The sequence below is a fragment of the Gorilla gorilla genome, chromosome 1 (genome assembly GCF_029281585.2).
Source record: "Gorilla gorilla gorilla isolate KB3781 chromosome 1, NHGRI_mGorGor1-v2.1_pri, whole genome shotgun sequence".
In the NCBI taxonomy this organism is placed as follows: domain Eukaryota; kingdom Metazoa; phylum Chordata; class Mammalia; order Primates; family Hominidae; genus Gorilla; species Gorilla gorilla.
The window spans coordinates 148,407,549-148,434,995 of NC_073224.2; the positions used below are offsets into that span (position 1 = coordinate 148,407,549).

The 27,447-nt window shown below is 42.4% G+C and overlaps 1 long non-coding RNA gene across 1 annotated transcript; it reads left to right on the forward strand.

Moving 5' to 3' along the window:
• On the forward strand, positions 1-26,957 carry LOC115933739 (uncharacterized). The gene is made up of 3 exons (XR_008668790.2): positions 1-945; positions 2,188-2,622; positions 23,022-26,957. It is a non-coding gene; the product is annotated as an uncharacterized lncRNA (long non-coding RNA).
• Positions 26,958-27,447: the final 490 nt, after the last annotated feature.

Consider the following 27,447-nt stretch of genomic DNA (forward strand, 5'->3'; position numbering starts at 1 on the left):
GACCGTAAAATTTCTGTGCTTTCTTAATACAGCCTTTGTGATGCAGAGCTTTGAGTACTTGGAGGGTGCTTCAGAACTGGGGACTCCGAGACCATCTCTGGCAGCCTCTTGTGAGCATCTGAGCCAACATCTTGGTTGCATTTTCTCCACGTTGGAGTGACTCTTCTTGGGCATGCCAGCTTCTTCTTTGAGTCTGTAATGCATTCCTGACCAAATACCCCTCACATGTGCCCTTCCATGTGAACAGAAACGCCTCTCCCTCTGAGGTGAAAATGGTGCTGTCAACACCCTCCTCAGAGGGCACATGCCTTGTGAGTGAGAGTGATGGAGCTCCGCCAGCAGCCATGCTCTCCACCCTCCTCACGGGGAAAGGCTGCTCTTTACTGGCCAGCCCTCTGGAAATGTCCCTCTGAGTCACTCTTAATAAGACAGGAGAAAGCAATTTCCTGCTTTCACGCCTTCCCTTTTTTCTTTTCTCTCTTCCTTCCTTCTTCCGTTCCTCTTCCTTCCCTCCCTCTTGACCTTCCTCTCTCCCTCCCTTCTTTCCTTCCTTCCTGTGGCTCTCCTTTGTGAGTGACCTACCTCCGCTTCCTACTCTGTGACTTTGCACATTCAATCATTGCCTGGCTCCACCAGCAGTATATAAGGTGAAAGAGGATCCTGCCAGCTGTTCTAGGCCCAGAGGACACCTCTCTCTCTCTGTCACACACACACACACACACACACACACACACACACACACACACACACACTCTCTCTCTCTCTCCCTCTCACACACACACACACCCACTCATTGATGGGGTAATAGGATCAAGAGGTAGCTTTGCATCATCAAAAAGAAGTCAGTCATTCTAGCCTGGAGCTTTAGAAGACGAAGTAAAAAAGAAGTCAGACAGTCCTAGCTTTGGATCCTGGCCCAGCCACTTACTAGGTGGGAGACCTTGGGTAAGTCACTTAACCTCTCTGAGCTTCTGTTTCCTTCCTTGGGTGTAGAATGGGGATAAGAAGCCTGCAAGAGCAGAATAAGTATTCAAAGCTATATAGTAGGTGCTCACTAAATAGCAGATATTTGTATGATTTGAAACTGTCCATAATTGTTCCTGTAGGCTTTAAGAAGAAAACACCCAGAAATGAGTTGTATCATCTGAGTTTGTGATGGATGCATATTGGTAGGAAATAAGTGAGACAATATTTCAGAAATTGGCATAAGGCCATGGGAGATCCAGCTCAGAGACCACTTTGGACTGGTCTTGGCTTACAACCCACTGAAAACCAACTCACTGAGGTTCATTTATTGGGAGGTTGATTATAGTTAATTAATAAACTAGGATTGAAATAGGCCTATTTTTAGTACCGCTATTTTTTTTTTTTTTTGAGATGAAGTCTCACTCCATCACCCAGGCTGGAGTACAGTGGCACAATCTTGGCTCACCACAACCTCTGCCTCCCAGGTACAAGCGATTCTCCTGCCTCAGCCTCCCAAGTAGCTGGGACTACAGGTGTGTGCCACCACACCTGGCTAATTTTGTATTCTTAGTAGAGACGGGGTTTTACCATGTTGGCCAGGCTGGTCTCAAACTCCTGACCTCATGATCCGCCTGCCTCGGCCTCCAATTTTTTTTGAGACAGAGTCTTGCACTGTTGCCCAGGCTGGAGTGCAGTGGCACGAACATGGCTCACTGCAGCCTCGACCTCCCCAGGCTCAAGCAATCCTCTCACCTCAGCCTTCTGAGTAGCTGGGACCACAGGCATGTACCAGCACAGCCGGCTCATTTTTAAATTTTTTGTAGAGATGGGGTTTCGTCATGTTGTCCAGGCTGGTCTCAAACTCCTGGGCTCAAGCAGTCCTTCCGCCTCGGCCTCCCAAAGTGCTGGAATCCCAGGCATGAGCCACTGTGCCCCGCCAAGTTTTGGCACCACCAGACTCCAGACTGCTGTCCAGAACTTGTGCTCTGCTCTGCATTTTTTCCTAGCCTTGTCTGCCATCATAATGTTCATTTCCACATTCCACTTGCTCTCAGCTGACTGTAAATAACGCCAAGAAGCAACCTGGCATACAAACCCCTCCGAAGGGATTAATAACTGTTAATAATAATACCAGAAAGCAAGCACTTTACAGAATATATTATTCCTAATCCATATCATAATTCTACATGATAGTTTTCTTTTCTCTATGCTTTCATACAGATGAGGAAACTGAGGCTGAAACAGGCAATTAATTTGTGCAGGTGGCACGTTTACTACATGGTGGAACCAGGATCTGAACTCAAATTTGTCTGTGAATGTTTTCAGAATATTCACCTACATGTTGCCCAAAGTCAAGGCTGCCCTGGGGCAGTGTGTATACCTGAATGACAATCAGTACAGGCACTGAGGGAAGGGAGAACCAATGCTGGAGAGGCAAGCATAACTGCCACTGTTAACTTTGTGACCAAACTTCATGTCTTGTGGCCTAAAGGACAATCGTATCCCTTCTGGGGGAATTTCCCCACCTCCATGTTGAAGCCAAGGATGACTAGTACTCCATGGAAAAGAGGTCAACATGATAACCAGGAGATGTGGTCATGGGGATTAAAAGGTTCGAAGCTGTTCCAGAAAGGATGTCATTGATGTGGAATACAGGTGAGCCACTTGGTCCTCAAGGGAGTGCCAGGGAGGAGAGTAAAGACCACATGGCAGGCCAGGTGTGGTGACTCACTCCTGTAATCCCAGCACTTTGGGAGGCCGAGGTGGGTGGATCACCTGAGGTCAGGAGTTTGAGACCAGCCTGGCCAACATGGAGAAACCCCGTCTCCACTAAAAATAAAAAATTATCCAGGTGTGGTGGTGCATGCCTGTAGTCCTAGCTGCTTGGGAGGCTGAGGCACAAGGATTGCTTGAACCCAAGAGGTGGAGGTTGCAGTGAGCCAAGATCATGCCACTGCATTCTAGCCGAAACAAAACAAACAAAAGACCACATGGCAGTGAGGAGGCTCCCATAGTGATCCCAAGCAATGTGTGTTCCATCCCTGTGGCCTGCTAAGTGAGGTTTCCAGCAATTCAGTTGAGGCTGCTGGCCAGCCGGGGCTTCTGTTATTGGTGCCCACACCATTTGGTTGGCCCCTCCAGGAGAGAGGCCTGGGGAGCCTGGGGACTTGTACGATGTAGCTTGGTGGCTAGGAGGGTAGGTGCCTGTGTCAGAGCGCTTGAGCCAGATCCTGAATCTGCTACTCACAAGGAGTGTGAGTCTGGATACATTGATAAACCCTTCTGTAAATGCAAATAATTTCTTAATCTGTCAAATGTGAATCATAATTGTACCTATACTTTATTGGATTGTGGGAAGGTTAAAAGGGTTAATATATGGAAACACTTAATACAGAGCCTATATGTAATAAACACCCAATAAGTGTAAGCTTTTAATATCTTTTTGGTTTCTTTATATATTAAAGTATAGTGGTTTTCAACTGGGGACAATTTTTCCCCCCACACCGCTGTCACCCCCACATGTGGTTGTTATAACTGGGGGGTGAGTGCTACTGGTTTCTAATGGGTAGAGGCCAGAAATGTTGCTAAACATCCTCAATGCACAGGACAGCCTCCCATAGAAAGGAATTACCTGGTTTAAAATGTCTGTAGTGCTGAGGTTCATAAAAACCAAACCATGTGGATCTTCCATTGTTCACCAAGAAGTTGGTGAGATATTTGATCCAACCACGAGACTGGGAAGAGATTCAAGAGGTTAGTAAAAAGCGTCTTTGGTATAAATAAGTGGGGCTGTACCCCACATCATTTTGACCCAATTCTCAAATTCCACTTTCAGGATTGGTTAATTTGTTCCATGTGTTATCAAGCAATAGGTGACAACTTGGAGATCACTAGCATTCTGGAAAACCAATGAACAGCAACAAGGAAATAAAATAAACCATATTAGTTCCTAAGGTTCAGCTTTGCTCCTTGCATGTATGGACATCTCCACCACTGATGCGTTTACTCATTATACTTGCAGAAAACTTTATAAAATTCTATTTGCGTGACTTTGTCCAAGATATTTTCTCTACCTGAAATTTTCTGTTCTCCTTGCACCCTCACCCAACCCTAACTCCCCACACCCCCACCCCATCTCTTGACTACTGAAATTGACTTTTTTTTTTTTTTTTTTTTTTGAGACAGAGTCTGACTCTGTCGCCCAGGCTGGAGTGCAGTGGCATGATCTCAGCTCACTGCATCCTCTGCCTCCTGAGTTCAAGTGATTCTCCCACCTCAGCCTCCGAGTAGCTGGGATTACGGGCACCCGCCACCATGCCTGGCTAAGTATTTGTGTGTTTTTGGTAAAGATGGGGTTTCAGCATATTGGCCAGGCTGGTCTCGAACTCTTGACCTCAGGTGATCCACCCACCTCAGACTCCCAAAGTGTTGGGATTACAGGCATGAGCCACTGAGCCTGGCCTAAAATTGACATTTTATTCAGCTTTTAACATCTGCTTCCTGCTTCACCTCCTCCAACTTTACTGCAGTTGGGAATTTTCTCTCCTTTTCTGAACTCCTCAGTCATGGTCTGATCACACCTTGCCTTAAATTGAAGTTATTTGTGAATATGTCTTTCTCCCCGACCTACCTGAGAGCTTTTCCATGCAAAGACTTTGTCTTTTTCTTCTTTGTATCTTCCAGAGCTTCTAATGTTGAGGCTCAGCATGTGCTTGAGTAAATGAGTGAATGAATGGGCCCCCACAGAAATACTCCCTCATTGCAAGCCAAATTCAAGTCACGTGCAAGCCAGGGAGACCTGTGCCCAGGCGCAGGCCCTGGTTAGGCATTTCTATAGTATCACACATCTCTGATGGAGCCATTTTCTCTTGGATTCCCTGGGAAAACATCCCAGGCATGTACAATAAAGGTCACCCCTCTGGGCAGTGGAGTGTCTAGCTGAATTTATGTTTCTGCTCTCAAATGCCACAAAGCTAAAGCATAAATAGGGTGGGGCCTAGAAATAAGAGGAGATTGTGGTGTGAATGCCAGCAATTTAGAGCATTGAGCCCCCTGCCCTTGATGCAGCCAAAGGGCACTGCCCACTCTCTGTAGGACTGTTGTTAAGGGCCAAAGGGTGTCATGTGAGTGTCAAAGGAAAGTTCACATTTCCATGGAAGGCCCAGGGGCCAAGAGAGAGGTCAGGAGCGTCTGTAGGGCTTTTGTCTGACTGTTCTTTGTTCAAACCCACATGTGGCCCTATGTTGATCTCACAGCTCTCTGCATGTGTTGCTGGGTGGATGAGAATGCTGTGCAGCTGGACCCTGAGTAATGGTTCCGGCCTTCAACAAGCTCTGCAGAGAAGCTAGTTTAGACAGGGTTGCATTCTCCTCTCAATTTCCAATTTGGCAAAGGAAACTGCATATTCATCAAGTCAGAGGAGAGTTAAGGGCGTTGCCACCAAGTTCCTCTCCCTTCCCACATGTGTAAGTCGTGAAGGAAAAGTTCTGACAGTGTTTTTCTGTGATGCCAATTCATGGCTTAGGTGTGTCAATGCCAGCCTAGTTCCTGGTACAGGGTTGGTATTATTTTTAAACTGTGTATTATGGAAAATTCTAAGTATGTACACAGGTAGATGAATACGCAAGATTTCAAACATCTAAAACAGTGCTTATCACTCAACTTCAACAGTTATGAACTCATGGTTAACATTGTTTTACACACACCCCGACTCACTTCTGTCACCTCATTTGCATTATTTGGAAGCAAATTCCAGACATCATATAATTTTCTCTGTAAGCAGTTATGTATGAACATCTAAAAGAGAACTAATTTTTTTAAAGGCACAATACCATAATCACATTTTAAAAATAACAACAAATCATTAATCTCATCAAATATCCAGCCAGTGTTCAAATATTAATTTCTCATAAATGTCATAATTCCTTTTAAAAAGTGTCCTTATTTGATTCAGGATCCAAATAAGGCCCACACGTTGTGATTGGTTGCTGTGTCTCATTATGTTTCTTTTGATCTATAGATTCCACTGTCTCTCCCACTCTCTTTCTCTCTTTTAGTACCCTTGAAGAAACCAGACTGTTGGTCACGTAGATTTTCTCACAGTCTGGAGTTTTCTGACTGCAACCCTGTGGTGTCATTTTACTTGTTGCTCTGTTCTCTGTTCTTTCTGTAAATTGGTAGTTGGATCTTGGGCTTGATATGCTTCAGGTTTGGTCTTTTAAAAATTTTTTGGTAAGATTGTTTCATAGATGGTGGCATATTCTTCCATCAGGAAGTATGTAATATTTGGTTTCTCTCTTTTGTGATACTAGCAGCTGTTAATGATCAATTTCTAGATCCATTAATTCATTAGAAATTGCAAAATGGTAATGGTGGTATTCTAATTCAACCATTCCTTTTTCATTTTTAGCTGTAATACTTCCATAAAGAGATGAGGAACTTCTCCTTTTCTGTTACTTGGTTACTCAGTACAATTGTTCATATAGAAAAGGCAGGACAAATGCTCAATTTTTTTTTTCTTATTTACCAGTATTCTTAAAAAAAGGATTCACTAGCCACCTTCAAGGGTGGCCAATTATTATCTTTTAGAATCATCATGAACTCATGATTTAAACGTATTTGATGCATTTTAATCTATTGCAATTACTGTCATTGATTTTCAAATTACCTCATCTTTGGCCAGTGGGAATCTAAGTTGGCTCTTTAGTCTTCTGATACAATTCTGGTAGTTTTTGATAACTTCCTTGCTATCTACTATGACAAGGTATTCCAGGCACATCTTGTACATTTCCTGTTCTAAATGTGTAACCAACCATCTATCCAAAGAATCCTTGTTCCTTTTAGTGAGAAATGGCATTTCTGGAGCTCACTCTGGGCCCTGGGGGTGCTGTATGCTAACTAGGCAGCCATTGGTGCTAGGCCTTTTTGGTAGACAGAACTAGGAAATATGTTTATGTCTTAAGATAACATCCAACATCAGTTCATATTGATATTTCCAATTCAAATTCAGAATTGCAGGGATTTTGCTTAATGTCTTCAATCCTATATTTCCTTTCTCTCAAAGTTGAGAATCTTCATTTTTAAAGACACTGGGAATTATAGATTATTACATAATTATGCATTTGTTCTATCATAAAACACACACACATGCGCGCCTCAGAAAAACTACCAACATTTTCCCCAACAATATAATTCCTGAAAAGAGTTTAAGTGGTTTTTGTTTATGTAGTTATTGTCCCTATTGTATATAGGGACTTGCAGTCAAGTTGAAGATTTAAGTCTCATGGAATAATTCCCCTCTGTGTGGCTGTGCAAACTATATTCATGTTTAGGATAATTTATTTCATTTTATTTTCTGGAATTCCTTTTTTAAAATATAATTTTTTGGTAATTACAAAAAATATTTACATGGTTCAAAAGTCAAATCTACCAAAGCATATTTAGTGTGGCTTCTATTCAGATCTCCTCCATTATTTCCTCCTATCTGTTGAAAGTAATCATTGACTTAAAAATTTTATTCTTTATTCTTCTTTTTTTTTTAAATGCACTACACACATACGTTTCTTTTTCTCAGATATATATATGTATATATACGTATATATAGACAATTTTCTCTACTTTATTTAGTTTATTATATCTTGAAAATCATTCCATAGTGGTATATAGAGATACTTCTTATTCCCTTTTCTAATGTGTGTATATGATGGGACTCAACCAGTCCCTTAATGGTGAGCATTGGAGTTATTTCACCTTTGCTGGCAAAAAATAATACTAGTCATGTACCTTTTTTTCAACAATATATGTTTGGATTAGATTCCTGAAAATTAGGTTGTTGGATTCAGAGTAGCTTGTTGTTGTTTTAAAACAATCTCAAATTTAAACTATAGTACAAAGAACATATTTTTTCTACACCATTTGAGAGCAAGTTGCTCTCAAATGTCCCATCACCAGTGGATATGTTAGTGTGTATTCCCATAAACAATGACATTCGCCCATGTAACCGCAATACAACTATCAAAATCAGGAAATTAATGTTGGTACAATTCTACCTTTTAATCTTTGGACCCCATTCAACCTTTACTGATAATGTCCTTTAAAGCAAAAGTATCCATTTTAGATTCATGCATTGCATTTTTGTTTGACAGAGACATCTCTAGTCTCTGTCATTTTGAAACAGCTCTCTTTCCTTTACTTTCATGATGTTTATATGTTTGATGATTACAAATCAGTTATTTATTGCATGTTCCTCAGTTTGGGTTCATAGTGGTTTGTTTTTTTTTTAAAGTTGTGTAGGATTAATATTGATCATGTTCTACTTAAATTAGTCTCAGGACCTTGGCTGAAGGGGTGGACCAGGATAAAGGGAGAGAACTATCTCCACAAGACAGGGGCCCATCCCCTTTGGAAATGTGTTTATCTTACTGTACACAAAGGATCGGGGTCTTTTTCATGGAGAGTGCGAGTGTGGGGAAGGAAGCTGAATCCCCAGGAAGTTCTGTCAGATAAGAAATCTGTGACTCTGTAAATTCATCTACTTCTGTGTTTTTGTATTGTTCCTCCTTAGCTTCCTCCTTAATTTCAGTGCAATTATTTGAGGGGGAAAAAATCCCAGCTTTGTTTCAGCTGAAATAAAGGAAAAGGAATTGGTCAAGAGGGCTGGTTAAGAGAGGGCTGCCCAAGGCCAAGTAGGGTGAGTCCATAGCAAGCACTGGATGGGTAGCTACTAAGTAGACAGAGTTAAGAGCTCCTCTTTCTCCCCTCATACGCTCGTCCCTCTGCTATAGGACCCACCCTATTGAAACTGTTAGTGTTTTTCTTCTCCAAGGAACTGTGGATGCCTCCTGAATGGGAGCTGCAAATGATTATCAGAGTCAAGCAAGAGGAATGGCAAGGCATGTGCTGAATAACATCACATTAATATGGCTCTTAGCTACCTAACCCATTAGGAGCCATAATTAGGAGAGTTTGAAACAGACTGCAAGCATCTTCTCCAGAAAGAAGCTAGGTAAGGGCACACATTGATATGGAAGGAAAGGGGTGGGAGTATCTGTAAGAAGGACCTGGTGAGGGGTGTTTCTACTTGATGGGGTTTTTTTTTGTTTTTTTTTGTGTGGTTTTTTTTTTTTTTTTTTTTTTTTGAGACGGAGTCTCGCTCTGTCACCCAGGCTGGAGTGCAGTGGCGCGATCTCGGCTCACTGCAAGCTCCGCCTCCCAAGTTCACGCCATTCTCCTGCCTCAGCCTCTTGAGTGGCTGGGACTACAGGCGCCCGCCACTATGCCCGGCTAATTTTTTGTATTTTTTTAATAGAGATGGGGTTTCACCGTGTTAGCCAAGATGGTCTCGATCTCCTGACCTCGTGATCCACCTGCCTCGGCCTCCCAAAGTGCTGGGATTACAGGTGTGAGCCACCGCGCCCGGCCTTTTTTTTTTTTTTTTTGATAACAGATCTCGCTCTGTCACCCGGGCTGGAGTGCAGAGCTGTGATCATGGCTCACTGAAGCCTTGACCTCTCAGGCTCAAGTGATCCTCCCACCTCAGACTCTCATGTAGCTGGGACTACAGGCATGTGCCACCACACCCAGCTAATTTTTAAATTTTTTGTAGAGATAGAGTCTCCTTGTGTTGTCCAGGCAGGTCTCAAACTCCTGGCCTCAAGTGAACCTCCTGCGCTGGCCTCCCAAAGTGCTGGGATTACAGGCATGAGCCACTGTGCCCAGCCTGATGCTTTTTTTTTGTCTGTTTTTTTTTTTTTAAAGATCTCTCAGCAGAGTAATTTTATTTAAACTGAACTTGAAGAGAGAAGGAAGAGAATGGAAAGCAGGAAGTTAAAGGTTTGTGACTGATTTCAAGTACAGGATGCAGGAGCCCTCAGAGGGGCCTAGTTAGCCAGTACTCCCAGGAGCCCCTGCAGCCCAAATCTAGCCAGGCTTAACCCTGGGACGATAATCTGAGCCTACCTGACAAGTTGACATTTTGGTGAGGCACGGAGCAATTTACTTTAGCTGCATTGGTTTTCTTTTCTAGGGGCCGGGTGCGGAGGGGTGGGGGCGGGTAGGGGTGGTGAGGAGGAGTAAAACCACACATCCTTAGTTTAATCAAGGTGTTTGTGCTACTAAAGATAGAGCAGACATGATTTCCCCTAAGGAGGAATGGTGGTAGTTTGGGGGATGCTGTCTGTGTGTGTCTGAATTGGGCCAGAGCCCTCAAATAGACTGAGTCCTTTTGTTACTTGGCAGGAACTCCAATCCACTCATCAAGGAAAAATCAAGGTGCACCTTCAAACAACAGCTTTGAGATAATCTCAAAGATTTAAAAGTCAATATTTGCTTATAGGAACTCTATGTACGTTCCAGACACTTCATACTTGGGCCTTTTAAAATACCTTCTTTCCGATAGGGTCTAGCTTGGAGCTCACCACTAACCAGAAGGTCTCCATTTTTCCATCCTCCATCCCATTCTTTGGACTAAGCATTATTATATTTAGCCCTCTAATGATTGGTATCAGGCTACAGTTGGAGTTGTCTTGATGAGAGAGTTTCTTGGCATGATTCTGTTTATTGGCTTATCATTTTATGAACTGGAGAGAAACAGCACAATTAGACAGTGGAACTTCTAGATAAAAAAGATTTTGTTAAAACACTTGAAATTTAAAAGCCCTTTTTGCCTTGTAATGAGTTCTTTGAAAGATAATCTGTTTGGAGCCCTATGGGGTTTCCAAAGAAACATGCAGCTTTGAGGGCAAATGCTCTCTGTCTCCTGGTCCCACAAGCGCACATTTCTCAGCCCGCACTCTAGCTGGACTCTTCTGCTTCCTAATGCAGTAATCAGATATTTTGGTGGAGGAAGTTTTAAAGCCTAATCATGCTGTAGTGAGGAAGGTGGGATTTCTTTCATTGCCTGCAACTCAAGGGCACATTTTCCTCAAAAACCATGTATTACGTTTTGGCTTCTCACGAGATGCCCAACCCATTGCTATGAAAGGGCCCCCAGTCTCTGCCCTTGGGGAGGTTACCATCCAGAGCAGAGGAGAGGCAGCCAGCCAAATAATTTACACGTGTGGTAATTGCAGTAAACTTTTACTAGTGTTGTCAGTACATTCAACACATTTATTACATTTATTGAGCTCAGTGACTGGGAACACAAAGACAAATACCAACACGTGTCCAATCTATGCCACATGCTCTCATTGTACCATTACTTTTTTAGTTTGATCCCACCAAGCAATGAAAAAAAAAAAAACAAAAACAAAAAACACTGCCAATTGTAACATAAATGCACCCTGATTTCAGAGACATTAAAAAGTGGAAGTTCTGTATCTTTGAATGAGATATAGCAATCCCTTCCAGATTCATCCTGGAAGACAGGTAGGGAAACAATCACAAAGCAAGGTAAGAAGCCCTGTTACAGAGGTCTGAACAAAATTAGGAGTTGGTCCAGAGCCAGGAACACCTGATGCTTCCTAAGAAGGAAGGTGGTAGGCTTCACAGAGGACGGGACATTTGGACAAGATCTTAAAGAATGAATAAGGGGAAGGGAAGGATGGGAGGGAAGACAACCAAAGATTGGTTAATGGATACAAAAATACAGCTAGATAGGAGGAATAAGTTCTAGTGTTCTAATAGCAATATAGCGTGAGTATAATTAACAACTATTTATTGTATATGTTTAAGTAGCTAGAAGAGCAGATTTTGAAAGTTCTCAACACAAAGAAGTGATAAATGTTTGAGGTGATGGATGGATATGCTAATTATCCTGATTCGATCATTACACATTGCATACATGTATCTAAATTTCACACTGCACCCCATAAATACATACAACTATTATGTATCAATAATAATAAAAGCAAAAAAAAAAAAAGTAGATTCGTGATGCCTAGGATTGGGGAGGGGGAAGGGGGATGGAGAGTGACAAAAATGTTTTGGACTTAGACTATAGTGATGACTGTATAACTCTCTGAGTATACCAAAGCCATTGAATTGGACACTTTAATGGGTGATTTTTATGGTATGTGATTTATATTTCAATAAAAATGTTCTTTGCAAAGTTGAAATTAAATAAAAAGAATGAATAAGGATTTGCAGGTGGAGAAGATAGGGCATTCCAGGCTGAGGAAATTACATGTGCAAAGGCAAAGAGAAACAATAATCTTATTCAGGACTTCAGCTGTATCTCTCAGTTTAATGTTCACAACAATATAAGTTAGGTTGTATTATTACTTCGCTTTTGTAGAGAAGGAAACTGTAGGCACAGTGTTAGTAATTTGCCCAAGATCTCTTGGCTGGTAGTCAAGAAATATTAGCTATTGTTATGATTTCAGTACAGTCATTTGGGCCATTGTACTAGAGCTGTGCTATTCAATATGGCAGCTTAAAATGTGGCTGGTACAAATTGAGGTATGCAGTAAGAAAAAAAATACACACCAGATTTTAGAGACTTAGTACTCAAAAAGAAGATGTAAAATATCTCACTAATTTTTAAAAATGTTAAGTACATGTTAAAATGACAATATTTTGGATATATTTGGTTAACACGTATATTATTAAAGTTAATTTCATGCTACTCTTTACAACGTTTTCTGGGAAAAGAGTTAATTCCAACTGTTTCTTTCCATTTTTTTTTTTGTAATTGAGTTACCAGAAAGATGTTAAATTACATACATGGTTTATGTGATATTTCTGTTGGTCAACACTGTTCTAGAGCATTCTGCTATGAATTGGCTTGGTGAGGGTAAAAGGTGTGTGAGGGCAAAGGAATGTATTTGCACCCACGTTCTCTGCACTCTGCTGCTGGCATCTCTATGTGCCTCACCTCACTTGTGGGTGCCTCGCTGTCACCTGGCCTCTGAGGTTAAGTAGGTTGCCCCAGGCTCCATGGCTGCAAGTGGTAGAGCTGGGTTTTGAACGCAGGTAGCCTAGCTCCAGAGCCTGCCTTTGAGTTCCAGAAATGTGAGTGATTTTAGGTAGTGACATTCAGCACATGGAGAGTGGGGTCAGCTTGTGAATGTATTACCCCTTTCAGGAAGCATGCATGTGCACATTTCCAGAGGCCTCTGAGGAGTGAGTGAAATGCTGGGAATTTCTGGCATCAGTGGCAAGGTCTCCAGGAAATACCTTCCATCCTAAAGCAGTCTCCTGTGAGATCTGAGCTGCTTGCACATTGCGTTCCAGGGCCACCAGCTTTTGGCCTGTACTAGTGAAATTCTGCCTGAAGCCTAAGTCCCGAGCAAGGATCCAAGCCCCTTTGTACCCCAAACCTGCCTGCCTGTTAGAACATCACTGTTCTAACATCGGCCTCACCCTCCATCCAGCCACACACATCCTGGCTCTCATTCTACCCCATGCACTTCTATGCACCCTAGCCTTTCCTCTATGCTCCCACTCAGCTTATTTGATATTTCTTGTCTTGCCCACAAGGCCAACTCATCCTTGAAGACCCAGCTCACACATCACCCTCTCTACAGCCTTCCCTAACTCCTTTAAGATAAAATCTATCACTCCCTCCTCTGTTCCACATTGTAGTTCCAGATAACTATTTGTCTTTGTCTCTGTGGCCCCCGCTTGATGATGTGCTCCACCTGGGCAGTGGCAGCATCCTGCCTGTCCTAGTCTATCCTAGCAGTGCCTAGTAAGTGTCTGCACACATAAGATGCTCAACACCTGCTCTGGAACTGAATTAGATGGAATCACATTTAAACAACTGAAGGAGAAGGATGACAGCTCGCTCACAATAGGAATTCCTCTTTGCAAATCCTCAGGGAGACTAATTGCTCCTGCTCTTGGCCTGTCTGTTAAAATGCAGGATTAAAAAGAGAAACAGGTAGCAGGTTTTTTTGTTGTGTTTTGTTTTGTTGTTTTTTTTTTTTAACTTCTGAAATGAGTATTACAGAAGAAAATCATGCAAGAGGAAAACCATGATAACTCACCAGCATGATTCAGCAATGGGGCACACTTCAGAGGAAAGGAAGATTGGTTTTGCTCATAGGCTCTTTATCTGTGAAACACAATCACTCTCCCTCACTGGTGTTTCATGCTCTGACGTCTTATGGTTTGAGGCACAATCAGGGGCCTATTTCTGTGACACCTGAAGGCTTTACACTTGCTTCATTTGCTTCTCACAGCAGCCTCATAGAGTGCAGTGAATTTTTTCAATATTTTCATTGGTCTTACAGTTTTGTCTTATAGATTTGCAACTTGTGACAACTTTTCCCACCTTCACATGGTTTGATGATTTCCTTTCACACCTACTACTAATGGTTACAATGCTCTGGATCACGCCTCGTGAATCATCGGTGTCTGTCCTCCCCTTCCACAGCCAGGTGCTGACAGTAACAACTAGGTGCCGGCAGTATTTTAAAGATGGCAGTATGGCCTGGAGGACATGCCACAGGCCCTGAAAAGGAACCTTGAGTTGGACCCAAGAGCCAGTCCCCCAGAGGTCAGGTGCACCAGAGGTCAGGATCCCTCCCTTGCCTCACAGGGATACCCTGACCACTCTGCTCCCACTCCCCATCTCTCACTGAAGGATTCATGTCTGATATGTGTGGATGAGTTATCCTCCCACGGGTGATCCTGCCCCACCAAAATCAAAGTGACTCTTATTCTAAGAAGCAAAAATTTGACCTCACAAACACACTGCTGTTTCATCCTAGGAGCCTACCCCATCCCCTGAAATAATATTTTGCACAAAACTTTCAATTAATTTACTACAATGTCCAGCAAAGATCCAGCACTTTGAAGCTGGATGACTCAACAGGAAGAGCTTTCAGTTTTCTTCCTGATTGTAAGTTTGTGGCCTAAATTTTTGAGTAGGTACAATTTAGAGAAGGAAGGCTGCCTTCTGCTCAGGATAAACAGGAAATTTGCCTATACAGTCAGTGTGAAGAGCTGTGTAGTAGAATGATCTGCCGATATTTAGCTTCCATTATAGTGTTCTCCTCATTCTTCCTTCTCCATCTCCCCCTCCAGCTTCTCTTCTCTACTAAAAAAGGTGTCAGAAAGTCTGGGAATACAGACTGTCCTAAAGCACTGCAAGTAGTTCCCTCCTCCTGAAGGCAATAGAGCCCCCTAGAGACCATCCAGGTGACCAGCATGAAGAAGTGGGTGGGTAGCCCTATTTGTTGGAAGTGAGAAATAATGAGGACTTTTTATGTTTCAAAGACGGAATAGGAAAAGTTGTCAGACCTGCAATGTAATAGTCCCAGGGGATGAAGACTATACAGAAGTTTGGGGTCTATAGGGCTGGACGGCCTGATACAATCTGATGCCACCCCTTTGGATGACTGGATCTTTGCAGAAAGGTCACATAAGGGACTGAAAGTTAGTACTAAGAACTAACTTTCTGCAGTTCTGGGAACTTAAGCAAGGGGCCATCTTGGCCAAGCTGAACACAAGGTTGATCATTTTCCTGAAGAGACCTTGCTGTGGTTTGAATGCGTTCCCTACAAAATTCATGTGTTGAAGCTTAATCTCCATGTGATGGTACTGAGTGGTGGGGCCTTTTGGGAAGTGATTAAGTCAGGAGAGCTCCACCCTCATGAATGGATTAGTGCCTTGTAAAAGAGTGTGAGGAACTAGTTTCGGTCCATGTTGCTCTTCCACTCTTCTCCCATGGGAAAACACACTGTTCCTCCCCTTCAGAGAATAAAGCAAGAAGGTGCCATCTTGGAACCAGACACTGAACCTGCCAGTGCCTTGATCTTGGACTCCCAGCCTCCAGAATTGTGAGAAAGAAATTTCTGTTGATAATAAACTACCCAGGCTCAGGCATTTTGTTACTGTAGCACAAACAGACTCAGATAGACCTTCAATAGCCTGTGCAAAGTCTTGAACTAACATCATCTGAAGGCTCAAGTGGGCACTTTCCACAGCCATGTGGCAATGATCAGCAACATTTCCCCCCCTGGAGTGTGAAAGTCAGGCTGACCCTTCTTTTTGAATTATGTAAACCTCTGGGATTTTGGAAAAGTTATGGGGAAACAGAGGGCCCCAAGACAGAGAGGCTAGACTTTCTGCTAATCCCACAGTCTGATAAACCATGGGAACTTAGGCTACTTGTTTTGTGTAAAGAAGCTAAATGTGACAGTATTTGCCCCCTGGGTTTGTGGAGCAGTCCTGTTGATTACACTCAGGATACATGTATACATAAGCAATTTGAAAACGAGGTTTCACCACCAGCCCAAAGTTGAAAGCTGGTGAAGGGGCTGATCCACAGCCTCTGTCTTGATGGTTCTGGGATTCACTGAGTCAAAAACACACAGCAGAAGCCACTTGATATGTATTTTATATTTATAACAAGAAGCAGAAATGATCACTCTCGGGGGAAACGATGCTAAAACAAAACAAAATAAGAGCTTGAGCTTTGAGACAAGGTTTGCCACAGTCATTCTGCGTGTAAATAAAAATATTTCCCTACAACTTACTCTCTGCCATGCACTATGCTAAGTACTAGGGAATAAAATGAAAAACAAAGCAGACATAGTCCTTGCTCTCTAGTATTAAGGTAAAGAAATACGTTAATCAAATAATCACTCAAATAAATAAATAACTGCAGTTAACATTGAAGACTAATTATCTATTTTCAGCCCAATTAATTTCCAGCTAAGAAACAAGACAGATCAGCCTCTATGTATAAAGCTCAAGATAGAAAAGAGTTAAGCCCTACATGTGGCCCTGTTAAGGCTGTCCCAGGGGGAAAAGAGGGACCCATTCATCAGTCCTGGGGCAATGGGTTGGTTCTTCCTCTACTGTCATTTCAGAGAATGTGCATTCCCTCTGGCATCCTGGCTGGCCCGGAAGGTCACTGCAGGCTCAGGATGCCACAAATACAGGATTGTTCACTTTCTTTGGCTGGGGAACTGGGCTGGGGACCAAGCTGGCCCACAAATGCAGGTTTTCCCACTTTATTTCAAGGGCAGCCAACTTCAGGGCCTTAAAAACGGGCTAATGGCAACAATGAGAGTGATGGTGAGGGGAGCCAAAGTCAATGCCATCGACAGGCCATGTTGCCTTCAGAAAATGTCCCAATCTTTGAAATAACTACAGAATGATTGCCAGAGTGACTCAGAGGGGAGGAGAGTTGGAGTGACTTTGGCTACTAAGGTTGTGTGTTGAAATAATAAAAGGAATTTCCTAGGGATCCCCAATCTAGTCTATTTTTTAACAGTGTGGTTTCAATTTCTTCCTATAATTCTTAGGCATATCTTGAATGAATAGAGAATTTTCTGTTAATTAACCAATTCAATACTGATTAATTCTAGTTCACTCTTTTAATAGATGTAAGATCTTAGGTTACAATTAATCCATCTTTCATTTCATCTAACCAACAAACATATTTAGTGCCTATTATATATCAGACTGTGCTACAGTCGAAGAGGGGCACCTAACCCAGACTGAAGAGGAGAATAACAGAGAAGGGTGGCTTCCTATAGCAGAGATAAAGCTTTGGGGGTCGCCAAATTTCATGCCATCTATCGCTTCCCAAGCACATGGGAAACTACACTTCCCAGACACCCTTAGGAGTCCTTAGGTTGGGGCCACATGACTGGATATCCAATAGGATGGAGCAGAAATGATGTATGCTACTGTCAGGCCTGGCCATAAAATTCACTGTGCAACTGTCCATGTTCCCACTTTCTTTCCCTTCTGTTGTAACCTCTGAATCCAGATGGCAGCAATATAAGATGAAAACAATAAGGATCTCTAAGTCACTGCTTAGAGGAGAGCCACAGAAGGACTATGGGGCTTATTTGCTATAACCTAGCCTTGCTTACTCTAATATGTACTCTGTAAAGGTGGGGACATCTAAGTTTAGTACTGAAGAAGAAAATATCTAGGCTATGTCAGGTAAGATGACCAACTTTGATGATCTTATTCCAGCTAGATGGGGAAAATAAAACTATATCAAAAAATAGCCAGCTTACCAAGCAAAATATCTTGATCAAATACTAAAGTCTTGAATGAACCCCAGTTTTCTGCTTGGGAACAACTGAGTATTGTGGTTGTAGTCACCAAAGTAAAGACTGTAGAAGTTTCCTGGAAAAGTCTGATTCATAGCTGAGAAAGTTCTAACAAGAATGTAGGAAGAAGTAGTAGGTTCATTGAAGGAATCACTTTCTAATCATAAAAATGGATCATCCAGTTCTTGACCCTCTGAAGTTCACAATTTAATGAGGTAGAATTGAGGAGATCAGAGGCAGAATGTCAAGTTTATTCAAGTCCTAGAACCTTGGATCCAGAATTTTTCCTCTTCCAGGAAGCCTCTTCTGCTCAAATGTTAAACATGTCTCTGCTTAAATGTTGCTTCCTTAGGGAACCTTTCTGACAGCTTGATATAAAGAAGTCATCCAGTTACTGTCTGTTGACTCTCCCTATTCTAATTCTCTGTGTAGTGCTTCCCACTCTCTGATACTTTTCTTGTTTATGAATTTTGTTTGTTTGATTATTGGCCATCTCCCTTCACTAGAATAGAGGAAGGAATACTTTGTTCATCTCTCTCTCTAGCATGTTTCCAAGTGGCTAGCACATAGTAGGAGCTCCATAAATGTTTATTGAATAAATAAATAATCCCAGGAGGCCAAAAAAGAATAAAAAAGCAAACGTTTTGTTTTGAGATAGATTTGTAAATATACTGAATGGCCAAGTTGGGATGTGTCTCAAATGAGAACTACAAGATGGCATATTTGTCATTCTGCATCAAAGAAAAACCAATGTCAATAGGCATCAATATCTTGACTCTTTTTTAAATTAAATTTTCTCAAGTGGTCACATGGGAGCAGGTCTATTTCTGGAGAATACCTTTTTTAGACTCAACAAAATCCCAGGGATGAACACAGTTTTGATGTAATAGAATTTGTATACACTAAACCCCTTTATTGCAATATGTCTCCAATCGTTTGATGCCCTAGATGCAATTATTGCTTTAGAAGCTAAAGCAAGCAAATTCTCTTTTCAAAAGGAATATGAATTCTTGGGCTTGGGCCTCCACTTCCTGATCTAACTTCTCTGGACCCTGAGGCATGGGCATTTTAGAACTGAGTTATCAGATTTTAAGAGCATGTAGGGGGTCTGTTTCATGACTTAATATTATCTTCAGAAAATCAACTAAAATCTGTTTAAATACCATGTCTGAAATAAGTGTAAAGACTAAACGGATGTGGTTACAATCTTGAAACTAGAAGCTATAGCCAGAAAATAGGTCAAGAAAAAAATAGACACAAATTGCCTGGATCTTGGCCATAAAGGTCAAGTACTGCTGGTCACAAAACAAGGAGGATTCTTCAGAGAAACTCAGGGACTCACATAATAGTTCTAGTAACAATTACAACAACTAACATTTATTTAGTGCTTACTATGCGCCAGGCACTCTGCCAAGTGCTTATCATCTATCATCTCATTTAATTCCTTGGAACATGTGCCGCTGGGGGCCATATTAGTAATTTCTATCTACCTGTCAGGAAACTGAGGTTAATTACTGCATTAGTCCATTCTAATATTGCTATAAAGAAATATCTGAGACTGGGTAATTTATAAAGAAAAAATGTTTAATTGGCTCATGGTTCTGCAGGCTGTACAGGAAGCATGATGCTGGCATCTGCTCGGCTTCTGGGGAGGCCTCAGGTAACTTACAATCATGGCTGAAGGAAAAGGGGAAGCAGACCTGTCTTACACGGTGGGAGCAGGAGCAAGAGAGAGAGAAGGGGGGAGATGCTGTACGCGTGTAAACAACCAGAACTTGTGAGAACTCACTCACTATCATGAGAACAGCACCAGGAGACTGTGCTAAATCATTCATGAAGGACCACCCCCATGATCCAATCATCTCCCACCAGGCCCCACTTCCAACACTGGGGATTACATTGCGACATGAGATTTGGCGGGGACAGATCCAAACCATATCAATTACCTTGCCTGAGTACAGACAGGTTTTCCTGACTCTAAAATTCAAGCTATTAACCGCAGTCTCTCCAACTTTAACATTCAAATTTCCCATTGTGAATGTCTGAAAAATGCTTACAGTTCTTTTTTTATTATTATTATACTTTAAGTTTTAGGGTACATGTGCACAACGTGCAGGTTTGTCACATATATATACATGTGTCATGTTTGTGTGCTGCACCCATTAACTCATCATTTAACATTAGGTGTATCTCCTAATGCTATCCCTCCCCCGTACCCCCAATGCTTACAGTTCTAGAGTGACCAAAAAAAAAAAAAAAGTGAAATAAGAAAACATATAGATATATTTTATTTGAATCATTTTATAATAAAGAAGATCAAAATGTTCAATTCAGGAGACAGTATGTGGTATAGTGGAAAAAGTAAAGTGTGCCAAAGTCTCTGTGCCCTGTATCCTGCCATAACCGTTCGTATGATTCCAATTCCCTCACTCACCTTCTGTCTCAGTTTGCTGATCTAGAAAATGGAATGAATCCCTACCATATATTTTGCAGTCCCGAGAAAGCTTTCTGAAAGGCCTAACAAATGAAGGATTCTAATTTAAGTGGTCTAAACAGCTTTAATACATTTTAGGACTTTATTTCACTGTGGCCCACCCAGTCACAGAAAAGAGAAATGCCACAGTATAATCCTCATCTGCGCCACAAGAAACTTAAGTCAGTCTCTGTGGCCTATATTGTATTTTTTCTCTGGCCTATATTATACTTTTCCTCTGGCCTATATTATACCTTTTCTAAGAGGAATAGAAAAGGGAAAATCTTATATTTATGCTGAGGAGGCAGTGTGAAGTAGCTTGAAGGAAGGGTGTGTTCTCACCTCAGGTTCTCACCTCACAGCCATTGTGGGAAGCAGCTGGTATAGTGTGGCAGTCTGTAAAACATCAGGAGAGCTGAGGTTGTGCCACATCCATCTACTTAAATTCCTTCAACGTTTTTATTACTGCTGTGTAAATTATAAAGCTTCAGGATGTGTGTGTGTGTTTTCTAGGTAGAAAGCTTGGATCAACTTTATATGTATTATACTCAGACAAGATGAAGAAGGGATTCTTGGTCTGGCTGGCTGCCCCTAAGAGGCAGGGATAAATTAGGGAGGGCCTCAGATGTAGGGTGGGGGCTGGGGGGTCTGTGAGGAAGGAAGATGTGGTGCCCAGAGGTACTGAGAAACCTCAGGGCTGGGTTTGAGGTGGCTCTGTGGTTGAAGGGTGGAGCCCAAGAGATGGCTCAAAACAATATCCTTCCTTCCTTCCACAAATGTTGATTGTGTGATACATACCAGGCACTGTCCTGAGCATTGGAGATACAGTGATGAAGAACAGTCTTTTACAGAGTGGTTTAAGACATTTTTGAGGCAATCAGACTTAGGTTTAAATCCTCCTGCCTGTGCCACCAATTAGCTATGACCCTGGGAAAATTATTTAAGTCTTTGAGCCATGGCTTCTTCATCTATGAAGTGGGGACAACCTGACAGTTATGACTGAGAAAAGTGAGATTATGTAAGTGAAGCATTTAGTGTCGTCTCTGGTGCAGTGAGGACTGAGTGAATGATGGATGTCCACACAATGCTGTAAACCCCATAAGGCAGGGATTGTGTCTTGGGTTCACCTTGAATCTTCAGCACTTACTGGTGTGCACAGCAGATGCTAAAAGAATTATCTGTTGAAGGTTTGACAGTTAATGGAAGAGTCAGATTAGAGGCTAGGGAGCAGGCTAAGGGTCTGGAACAGGATGCAAAGTCAAAAGCAGAAACAGGATGTAGCAACGGAATATTCATAGTAAGTAAGTTACTGGGCAGGGGGCCGGGGGAAGCCTCTTCAAGGGGTGGAGGGTGTGTAAAGGAGCATGCAATAAAGGCACAAGGTTGTGATAGGTACAGGGATCTCCCCATCACACCAGACCCATGGGCTTATTAACACTCCCCCCTGCTCACCTAAACACACCCTGCCCCACTTCCAGCAACCACTAATGATTACGATAATAACAAAGGCAACTAGCAGGCAGAACAGACAGTTCAATTATTAGAAAGTTGTCTACGGTGAAAACTGGGGACAGAAAGATAGGCTCTTGAGACCATATTTCTAAATCAGGGGCCAGTTTGGGAGGGAGACGACCCCAGATCTGTGGCTGCTCAGATTTTCTCTCACCCTGTCCCTAGCCCACCATCTACCATCTATCTCCCTGATAGGATGGGTGACCACAGGTCCAGGTTGCCCAAGTTTAAGCTTGTTCCCAGAGCAGTCATTACTAAAGCAGGGATTCTTACACTTTTGTGTATATACCAATCACCTAGAGATCTTGTTAAAATGCAGACTTCTATGCAGTAGGTCTGGCTGGGTCCTGAGATTCTGCATTTCTTAAAAACTCCTAGGTGAGGCTGATGCTGTTTGCCTGAGGACTAGAGTAGCAAAGATCTACCTACCACTGGTTCTCAAATGTAACTATATCAGCATCATCTGGATTGACTCTGGGGTCCCAGACACACACACACACACACACACACACACACACACACACACACACACACACGGTGTGCTTCAAGGGGGCTCAGAAAGACCTGCTCTGAAGTAGCCCCCTTCAAGAACTTCCATCTGCCTTTCCCACCAAATCTTTTTTTTTTTTTTGATTAAGGGAGCACAAACAAAAAATCACCGTGTTACCCTTAATGAATACATCTCAGTCTACACGCAAGAGAAGGCATCATGGGACCTGGCAGCTCTCAGAGGGCATTGGGAGTGTAGCAGCTCTTCCTGCTCCAAAGAGCCACTCTAGAGTTTTCTAGAGTTTTTCCTTCAGACGTCCTGGTGTTTAGTTGTGTGGCATACACGAGGCTTTGTGGCAGTTGGTTAATACTGTGGGACAAGAACTGAACTAGGCACTGTGTGGGACAGGGAAAGATGCACTCTGTGGCTTTAGGGGATTTGAAATTAAAAGATAAGATTTCAGATTCTTTCAAAGCCCGAGCTAAACACATGAAAAAAACAAAAACAAAAACAACAACAACAAAACAGAACACCAGAGTGCTGAAAACAGAAGAATTGCAGTGGATGGGGTTGGAAAAGAAAGGCTTCCAGTTAGAAGTCAATTTCACACCGTGTTTTGCAGGAGCGAGTCCAGCGGATTCGTGGAAATGGATGGAGACTGCTGAGTTGAGAGACTGAGAAGTGGAGGTACCTAGGAAGGTCCTCCCTGAAAATACATCGGGTTGTAAAACCTGGAAAGAAATACCTCCATTTGTCAGGCACTCACAGGGCGCTGTCCTCCGGCAGCTCCCATGTTGAGCGCCCAGGGCAGCGACCAGACCGCGTCCTGTCCTCCTGCACGGGGCCAGCACTGGATGGTCCCGCGACACATAGTGTCTGCAGCTTTAGAGGCCTCCCCAGGAGTGCTACCGCGGTCATTTCTGCCCAGCAGTAAAATAACACCCAATCAGCGAGCCGCCAGCTGCAAACTGTTCCGACCTACTCCTCCCTCCCCGGCTTAATTCCCACCTATACCAAAGTGGCCCCACGCGGGCAGAAGCGAAAGACGGAAATGAGGGGAGGCCAACTACTCGAGATCTGCGCCCGAAGCAGATTTTCCACGCGCTCAGAGCAGGGTCGGGGAAAGGCCCACTTGGGGCTTCTGAGAGAGAGGGAAGGGCAGGGAAAGGGCTGCCCCCAAGCAAGACACAGTTGGGTTAACAACTGAGTCTTTGCCTCGTTGACAAAGGATAATGAGGGACTCGCGCCAGGCTGGCTTGAACTGACTAGAGAAAAGCGACTTCTGTAATTCAGGGCCCTCCGCGTGCGAAGGAAACTTTGGCAAAGCAGAAAGGCATGCAGTCTCCAGGCGGAAAAACGTGAACCATGGGACATGATGGGCTCCAGGGCCGTGGATGCAGTTGCCCGAGGCCCCAGGGCCGCCCCCGGAAGGCCGGGACTGCCAGGGACGCGGCGTGGGGGTGCTGACTGCCGCTCCAGGCCTCGGGGTTCACGCGCTCCAGCAGCATCCGCTCACCCCGCTCCCCGCCCACTTCCATGATCACGAGGGGGCAAGGCTAGCCAATCCGGGGTGGCCACCGCCCGGCCCTGCGAGGACTCGAGGAGCACTGGGAAACTGCGCGGTGCCTAGAGGTACAAAGAACAGGTCCTGGGAGGGTAGTAGGAGGGGACTCAGCACAGCCTATGTCAGTTTGTCAACAAGGATTTGCTGAGAAGTCGCACTGTGCTCAGCATAGCGGCACTGCCTACCTAATGGGCTTTGGGGCATAGACAGTGAATAACCTGGCAGTGATAATAGTGTGCTGAAAGAAAGGCCAGCCCCAACAGCCACTACAGGAACCTCAGAAAGGAGGGGGCGTCCCTGTTAGTGGCTGATACTGGATTTCTCATTGTGTTCGTGGCTGGCGCCAAGCCAGAGATCATAATGTAGAACAAATAAATGTGAAGTTTCTTACATCCAAGTGGCCAGGGAAAACCTATACTAATTACATGGTACAAACCCGCTGTGATCATGTGCTAAATTGGGTGGCAGTCAGAGTACAGCTGTCGAGATATCTCTGAGGGCCAGAGTGATCAGGAAAAGCTTTGTGGAAGAGGAAGAACTGGAGTTAGGTGCTGAATGACGGGCAGGATATGGACAAGCAGAGGAAAGTGGGAAGGCGTTCCAGGAGGGAAGGGGCAGCATAGCCAAAGCCCGGGGGATGAGCATGGTGGGTTTATGGGGTTTTAGAGGGATTAGCCTGTTTGGAGTGTAGCAGGTGCTCTGAAGAGCATGGGACAGAAGAGAGCACAGGCAGCTGGAGTGTAGAGATGGGGGCTAATTGCAGAATCCCACAGTGCCTAGGAAGGTCTCAGCTGTCAAGGTCTTCTCCTGAGACTCATTCTCAGCTCCTTTTGGGGTTTAGGAAAGGTCTTTCATGAGAGTTCCAAACATTTTAGTTACTGTTTAATTCCTTCTCACTGAATCCCCATGGAAGGGGGCAAAAAGCAAGTGCTACTCCTCCGAGGTACTAAAACCCTGGTGCTGAGGATGAGGCTGCTCCAGAGGGACCTCTGAGAGAGAGAGAGAGATGGTATCTTATGAGTTTCATAAGTCTTTTAGGCAAGAAAGCAGGAGGAGATACTGAAGGGACCCCCTAAGGAAGCAGAAAAGCTTTACCTTCTCCTCTGCAAGAGGCATCAGGATTCCCTTTGAAAACAGAGCAGAGGACAGCGCAGAAAAATTCAAGAATGTTTGCTCTCACCACTTCTATTTAGCTTTATACAGGAGATCCTAGCCAGTGCAAAAGGGCAAGAAAAGACATTAAAGACATGCAGACTGAAGCAGGAAGAAGTAAAACTGTCCTTATTACAGGTGGCATGATTTTGTATGTAGAAAAGCCTAAGAAATCTACAAAAATCTACTGGAACGAATAAGCAAACTTAGTAAGGTTGCAGGATACACTATAACAAACTGTCCAAAAATGAAGTTAAGAAAACAATTCCACTCATAATAGCATAAAAAGAATAAAATACTTAGGAATAATTTTAACAAAAGAAGTGTAAGACCTATGTACTGAAAACCTTAAAACATTGCTGAGAAAATTTTAAAAAGATCTAAACAAATGGAAAGACACACAATGTTCATGGATCGGAAGATTCAATATTGTTAAGATAGTAATTGTCCCCAAATTAAACTATAGTTTCAGCTCAACCCATATCAAAATAGGTTGTTTTTTGTAGGACTTGACAAGCTGATACTAAAATTTATATGAAAATGCAAAGGATCTAGAGAAATCAAAACAACTTTGAAAAAGAACAAAGTTGGAGGATTTAAAAAATAAAGCTACAGTGATCAAAACAGTGTGGTATTGACTTAAAGATAGGCATACATCCATAGAACAGAGCATATTCCAGAAATAAACTCTTACATTTATGGTCTATTGATTTTTGACAAGGGTGTCAAGGTAATTCAATAGTCATCAATAATTGATGCTGGAGCAATGGATATTCCTGTGCAAAAAAAAAAATTAACTTACATTCTTACCTCACAACAACCATATGCAAAAATTAACTAAAAATGAATCACAGCCTAAATGTAAGAGTTAAACTATAAAATTCCTAGAAGAAATCACAGGAGAAACATGGATTAGGGCAAAGGCTTCTTAGATGTGATACCAAAAACATGATCCTTAAAAAAATTAATAAATTCAACTTTATCAGAATTTAACTTTTGTTTTTCAGAAGATACCATTGAGAAAATGGAAAGGCAAGCCACAGACTTGAATAAAATATTTGCAAATCATATACCTGATAAGGTATTTATATTCAGAAATATAAAGAATTCAATAAGACAAACTGATTTTTTTAATGAGCAAGATTTGAATATATATTGCACCAAAGCAGACATATGAATGGTGAATAAGCATATAAAAAGATGTTCAACATCATTACTCATTAGAGAAATTCAAATTAAAACTATAATGAACTATTAATACCCACTGACAATATCAAGTGTCAGCAAGGATGTGGCAAAATTGAAACCATAGAATGGTACAGCTAATTTAGATAATTGTTTGGAAGTTTCTCAAAATGTTAAATATATTTGCTATATGACCCAGCAATTAAACTCCTAAATATCTACCCAAGAGAAATGAAGACACAGATTCACATAAAGACTTATATGCAAATGTTCATAGCCATGTTATACATACTAGCCCAAGCTGGAAATAATCCAAATGTCCTTTAGCTGGTGTATAAACAAAATGTGGTATATTCATACAATGGACTACTACTTGGCAATAAAAAGGAATGAACTACGGATACGTGCAACAATATGGATGAATTTCAAAAACATGCTAAGTAGAAAAAGTCAGATAAAAAATGTTTTGTATAATTTCACTTATGTGAAATTTCTAGAAAAGGCAAAATATAGAAGTATTCTAAAGTTGAATTATTATTATAATTGTGACTATTTTACAAGTGTATAAATTTACTTAAAATCAAACTGTACCCTTATAATAGGTAAATTTTATGGTATATAAATTATACTTCAATAAAGCTGTTAAAACAAAGGACAGAGAGACTGCTAGATAGGTCCTTGGGGAGAGGGTGGGGTGTGTGTGTGTGTGTGTGTGTGTGTATGTGTGTGTGTGTGGTTATAGGACAGCAGAAAACACCTATGGGAGATAGTAATGAATTTAAGTGCAATGAAAAAACATAGGGGCTCTGGAGCCAGCATGCTAGGTTTGAATCTTGGTTCTACTACTTACTGACTATATGAACTTGAGACAAATTACTTACCCACTTCAAGCCTCAGTTTTTCCCTCTGAAATGAGGCTAATGGTAAATCTCAAGGTAGTTGTACCACTAAAAATAATATATATATTGGCTGGGTGCAGTGGCTCATGCCTATAATCCCAGCACTTTGGGAGACCTAGGTAGGAGGATTGCTTGAGGCCAGGAATTGAAGACCAGCCTGGGCCACATAGCAAGACCCTGACTCTAGAAAAAATAAAAAATTAGCCAGGCATGGTGGCATCTATAGTTCTAGCTATTTAGGATGCTGA